A 7083-nucleotide genomic window follows, 5' to 3' on the forward strand; every position below is an offset into this window, starting at 1 on the left:
ACCAGGCTCCTTCCATCCATGGAATTTTCCAGGCAAGAGTACTGGAGTGGGGTGCCATTCCCTTTTCCAGGGGATCTTCCTGACCCAGGGACTGAACCCAGGTCCCCTGTCTTGTAGGCAGATGCTTTACCATCTGAGCCACCAGGGAAGCCCATATGGATAAATAGACGGATAGAACAGTTAGAGAAATTAGGTTTAGAAAAGTTAGCTCTGCTGGTGCGCTGGGACAACCCAGAGGGATGGTATGGGGAGGGAGGAGAGAGGGAGTTTCAGGATGGGGAACACGTGTATACCTGTGGCGGATTCATGTTGATGTATGGCAAAACCAGTACAATATTGTAAAGTAATTAACCTCCAATTAAAATAAATAAATTTATATTAAAAAATTAAATAAAATAAACTTTATTCTTATAAAAAAAAGAAAAGTTAGCTCTAAGTTTTTCTCAATAAAATAAAGTTTTCAATAAAAAAAGAGAATGGACTTTGAAATTACCCAAGGTAGTGGCCTTCCAGGACTGTTAAGAGAAAAAGAGTGAAGAGAAAGAGAAAGGGTGAAGCCTACTAAGGAAAGAATAATTTTGGCATTTAGAGAACAGGATGGTTTGTGAGTATAGTTAGTAAGACATAGTATGGCAGTAACTGGGGTCAGAAATATAGTCTTTTAAAATCTGAGTTCTAAATATCTCTTTATATTCTAAACTTGGCAAATATCCCTGGAAGGTAAGTTTTGAGTCATGAAGAGGCATGATCCTTTTTTTTTCCCCTAATAACAGCTTTTTTTTTTTAGATATAATTGACAAAAATTTTTTCTTTTTTTTTTGTTGTTGTTGTTCTGGTATTCTTTCTTGTTTTTAATATACATTTATTTATTTTAATTGGAGGTTAATTACTTTACTATATTGTATTGGTTTTGCCATACATCAGTATGAAAGTGTGCTTTTCAGTGTTTTTTTTTTTTTTTTAACATAGAATTTGGTAGGCATCACAGCTATCTAATTTTGTAATTGTCACATTATCTCAAAAAGCAATGCAGTGTTAATTAACACTTATGCCCCTCTTCCATTCCCCTAATTATTGTTGTTGATGTTCAGTCATTAAGTTCTGTCTGACTCTTTGCAACCCCATGAGCAGCAGCATGCCAGGTTTCCCTGTTCTTCATTATCTCCCATAGATTGCTCAAGCTTGTGTCCATTGAGGATATCTCTTCAAGAGATCTCTAGTCCCTCCCAATGGATATGAGTTTGAGCAAATTCTGGGAGAAGGGCAGGGAAGCTTGGTGTACTGTAGTTAATGGGATCACAAAGAGTAGAACATGACTGAGCAACTGAACAAAGACAACAGCATGTCTATTGAGTTGGTGATGCCATCCAACCTTCTTATCCTCTGTCACCCCTTTCTCCTCTTGCCCTCAATCTTTCCCAGCATCAGGGTCTTTTCCAATGAGTCAGCCCTTCCCATCAGGCAGCAACAGTATTGGAGTTTCAGCTTCAGTATCAGTCCTTCCAATAAATATTCAGGACTGATTTCCTTTAGGATTGACTGGTTGGATCCCCTTGCAGACCAAGGGACTCTCAAGAGTCTTCTCCAACACCATAATTCAAAAGCATCAACCCTTTGGTGCTCAGCTTTATTTATAGTTCAACTGTCTCATCCATACATGACTACTGGAAAAACCAGGGATTTGACTATACAGACCTTTGTCAGCAAAGTGATGTCTCTGCTTTTTGAAAAGCTGTCTAAGTTTGTCATAGCTTTTCTTCCAAGAAGCAAGCTTTTTTTTGTTTGTTTTTGTTTGTTTGTTCTAATTCCATGGTTGCAGTCACCATCTGCAGTGAATTTGGAGTCCAAGAAAATAAAGTCTGTCACTGTTTCCATTTTTTCCCCTCTATTTGTCATGAAGTGATAGGACTGAATGCCATCATCTTGGATTTTTGAATGCTGAGTTTTAAGTCATTTTTTTTTTCACTCTCCTCTTTCACCTTCATCAAGATGTTCTTTAGTTCCTCCTCACTTTTTGCCATTAGTGTGGTGTCATCTGCATATCTCAAGTTGTCCTTGATATCTTCCTGGCAATCTTGATTCCAGCTTGTGATTCATCCAGCCCAGCATTTTGCATGATGTACTCTGTATATAAGTTAAATAAGCAGGGTGACAAAATACAACCTTGACATACTCCTTTCCACGTTTTGAACCAATCCAGTGTTCCATGTCTGGTTCTAACTGTGGCTTCTTGTCCTGCATAAAGATTTTTCAGGAGACAGATAAGGCTTTCTGATATTCCCATTTCTTTAAGAATTTTCCAAAGTTTGTTGTGATCTGCACAGCACAGTCAATGAAGCAGAAGTAGAATTTTTAAATTTTGAATTTTCTTGTTTTCTCTATGATCCAGAGGATACTGGCAATTTGATCTTTGGTTCCTCTGGCTTTTCTAAATTCAACGTGTACATCTAGAAGTTGTTGGTTCACATACTGTTGAACCTAGCTTGAAGGATTTTGAGCATAATCTTGGTAGCATGTGCAGTGAGTGCAATTGTAAGGTAGATTGAACCTTCTTTACTGTTATCATTGTTTGGGATGGGGATGAAACCTGACTTTGTCCAGTCCTGTGGCCACTATAAAGCTTTCCAAATTTGCTGGCATACTGAGTGCAGCACTTTAACAACATCTTCTTTTAGGATTTGAAATAGCTCAGCATGAATTCCATCACTTCCAATGACTTTGTCACTAGTAATGCTTCCTACATCTCACTTGACTTCATAGTGCAAGATGTCTGTCTCTAAGTAAGTGACCACACCATAGTGGCTATTTGAGTCATTAAAACTTTTTTTTTCCCTTTGGTACAGTTCTTCTATCTATTCTTGCCACCTCTTCTTGCCACCCCTAATTCTAGGTAACCATTAATCTTTCAGTGAAATTTCTTTATCTGTGTGATTGCTTAATGTCCATCTTTCCCACTAGACTGTATGACTCATAAAACAAACAAACAAAAATGCTTATCATATAAGTCACTCAATAAATATATATCCTGAAAGTGAACAAATTATGTGAAGCAAAGACTTTTTAAAGTGTTTCAATTACATTTTACTTGAAATAGGACCAGATTAGTCACATTTAACTTCAGCAATTTATGGAGTATTTAAGTAGTCCTTTGGCATTTTTGAAAACCTCATTACTAGGGAGAATTATATATTTCTTTTGCATTATACACACCAACCTAAGTTGAGTACAATTTCATTTTACTCTTAAGGTTTTTTTTTCACTTGATAAACTATTTATCTTTAGCTCTGACATTGATTGGATGTATTATAAATATAGGGTTTTTTTTTTTTTTTTCAGTTTTTCAACAAAATATCCATGGTAGTATCATTATTTCTAGGTACAAGTTTCTCCAATATCTGAAAGTAGAGCATTCCTATGAAACTTTCCCTAAGCTGAAAAGACATAAAGAAAAGAAGCAATTATCCTAGGACACATATTGTTAATGGATACAGAAAATAAATTAGATAAAGCACAGATGCCCACAGACACAGTTATAAACTTGATTCTGAGTTGTTTGGTGTGGTTCCTGAGAAGGAGCTTGGCTGTGCCACTCTCAATGCTTGGAGTACATGCTGCCTTTATAACAACTTGCTGCAAAACAAACACTGATTGCTACTTTTGATTTTTGCCTTCTTAGGTAAAAGCAAATATCATCTTTGGATTTCTTTCTGTTAACAAAAACAACTAATAATGCAGGTCTTTTGTAAAAGTGGAGTGGTGTAAAGGGAAGATTCAATAAGTGGGGAGCATCTGTAATTTTTTTAATTAGTTTTTATTGGCATACAAATGCTTAACAATGCTGTGTTAATTTCTACTCTACATAAAAGTGAATCAGCCATACATATATATATATATATATATATATATATATATAAAATATCAGATTAGATCAGTCGCTCAGTCATGTCCGACTGTTTGCGACCCCATGAATCACAGCGCGCCAGGCCTCCCTGTCCATCACCAACTCCCGGAGTTCACTCAGACTCACGTCCATCGAATCAGTGATGCCATCCAGCCATCTCATCCTCTGTCGTCCCCTTCTCCTTCTGCTCCCAGTCCCTCCCAGCATCAGAGTCTTTTCCAATGAGTCAACTCTTTGCATGAGGTGGCCAAAGTACTGGAGTTTCAGCTTTAGCATCATTCCTTCCAAAGAAATCCCAGGGCTGATCTCCTTCAGAATGGACTGGTTGGAACTCCTTCCAGTCCAAGGGACTCTCAAGAGTGTTCTCCAACACCACAGTTCAAAACCATCAATTCTTTGGCGCTCAGCCTTCTTCACAGTCCAACTCTCACATCCATACATGACCACAGGAAAAACCATAGCCCTGACTAGACGAACCTTTGTTGGCAAAGTAATGTCTCTGATTTTGAATATGCTATCTAGATTGGTCATAACTTTCCTCCCAAGGAGTAAGTGTCTTTTAATTTCATGGCTGCAGTCACCCCCTTGGACTGCAAGGAGATCCAACCAGTCCATTCTGAAGGAGATCAGCCCTGGGATTTCTTTGGAAGGAACGATGCTAAAGCTGAAACTCCAGTACTTTGGCCACCTCATGCGAAGAGTTGACTCATTGGAAAAGACTGATGCTGGGAGGGATTGGGGCAGGAGGAGAAGGGGGCGACAGAGGATGAGATGGCTGGATGGCATCACTGACTCGATGGACATGAGTCTGAGTGAACTCCGGGAGTTGGTGAGGGGCAGGGAGGCCTGGCGTGCTGTGATTCGTGGGGTCGCAAAGAGTTGGACACGACTTAGCGATTGATCTGATCTGGCTGATCTGATATAATATATATATATGTATATATATATATATATATGTGTGTATATATATATATATATGTATATGGCTGATTCACTTTTATGTACAGTAGAAATTAACACAGCATATATATCCCCTCTTTTATTTGGATTCCCTTCCCATTTAGGTCATTACAGAACATTGAGTAGAGTTCTCTGTGCTATACAGTAAGTTCTCATTAGTTATCTATTTTATACAGACATGACTTAGTGACTGAACACCACCACCACCCATGTATATATGTCAATTCCAATCTCCCAATTCATCCAATCCCCTCTTCCCCTCTTAGTATCCACATGTTTATTCTCTATATCTGTATGTCTATTTCAGCTTTGCAAATAAGTTCATCTGTATTATTTTTCTGGGTTTCACTTATAAGAAATATTATGCGATACTTGTTTTTCTCTTTTGACTTGCTTTTCTGTATGACAGACTTTGGATCCATCCATTGTGTATATGTACCACAACTTCTTTATTCATTCTTCTGTTGAGATGCATTTAGGTTGTATCCATATCCTAGCTATTTTAAATAGTGCTGCAGTGAACATTGGGGTACATGCATCTTTTTGAATTATTATTTTATCTGGGTATATGTCCAGGAGTGGGATTGCTGGGTGATATAGTAGTTTTGCTTTTAGTTTTTAAAGGAAACTCCATACTGACTGTATCAGTTTACATTCCTACCAGTAATGTAAGAGGGCTCCCTTTTCTCCAAACCTTCTCCAGTATTTATTATCTGTAGATATTTTGATGATGGCCATTCTGCCTGATGTGATGTGATATCCCATTGTAGTTCTAATTTGCATTTCTCAAATAATTAGTGATGTTGAGCATCTTCTCATGTGCCTCTTTGCCATTTTTATGTCTTCCTTGGAGAAATATCTATTTAGGTCTTCTGTTCAGTTATTTTTTAAAATATTGAATTGCATGAGCTATTTATATATTTTTAACATTAATCCCTCATCAACTGCTCTTTTTGAAAATATTTTTCACCCATTCTGAGAGTTGTTTTTGTCTTGTTTATGGTTTCCTTTACTGTGGGGAAAAAAAAAGCTTTTAAGATTAATTAGGTTCATTTGCTTATTTTTATTTTTATTTTCATTACTCAAGAGCCGGGTCTGAAAGGATCTTATATAAATTTATATCAAAGAGTGTCCTGCAAATGTTTTTCTCTAAGAGTGTTGTAGTGTCCAGCCTTACATTAGCTAATTTTCACATATGGTGTCAGAAAAGTGTTCTAATTTATTTCTGTACATGTGGCTGTCCAGTTTTCAAAGGACCACTCATCGGAGTGGCTGTCTTTTCTCCATGATTATGTAATCTTGCCTTCTTTGGTCATAGTTTAGGTGATCACAGGTGCATAGGTTTATCTCTGGACTTTCTATCTTGTTTTATGTATTTATACTTCTGTCATGTACTTTAGCCATACATATAACTATTTTAGATATCTGCAGTAGAAATTTTTGTCCAAATATGTAAGCCTCCTAACTAATTGGCCATAAGGCAAATTTTCAGCAAAAGATAAAATATAACAAAAATTAAAAGGGAGATGTTAAAATTACATAATGAAACATGAAAAAAATAGATAAAATAATTGAATATATTTAGAAGTGTGTTAATTCATGCTGTGCTGCCCAAGTAACTTATTTTATTTTGTGAGTTGTACCTAAGTGCTGTTCTTGAAGTCTTTCATTCATAGGATACTACTTTTTTTTTTTTTTTTTTTACTTGTTGATTTGTCTCCTCCTGAATTCAGATACAGGCATCAGTGAGTGGTACCTTGCAGAGAGCAGCATATGGTAGTGAGATCTTAGTTCCCTGACTGAGAATCAAATAATGGTTGCCTGGTTGAAAATCAGGAATTCTAACCACTAGACCACAGGGGCAACAGATAGAGTCTAAATCTCTAGTTCTTGTCTGCCTTATAGAGAAAATTCTGATAAGAAGGCTGAAAAGTAGAGGGGAAAGTAAGCATTTATTAGAAAAGCAAAGTACACGTGGGGAAAAAAAAAACAAAACAAAACACACAGGCAAACTCAGCAAGACTTGTGCCTTTGAGAAATTTAAATCCTTCATAAGGCAGTAAACTTCCACATCTTTGTTTTTCTTTTGGCTACCTGTCTTGTTTTGGCTCTGTCACTAATTTGTCTCAGGGCCTTCTGCTAAGTATGAACACACCACTCAGCCAAGATGGATTTTAGTGCAAGAGTATCTAGGGGGTGGGGGACATGGTAAGACTTGTTAT

The sequence above is a fragment of the Bos taurus genome, chromosome 9 (assembly GCF_002263795.3).
Source record: "Bos taurus isolate L1 Dominette 01449 registration number 42190680 breed Hereford chromosome 9, ARS-UCD2.0, whole genome shotgun sequence".
In the NCBI taxonomy this organism is placed as follows: Eukaryota; Metazoa; Chordata; class Mammalia; order Artiodactyla; family Bovidae; genus Bos; species Bos taurus.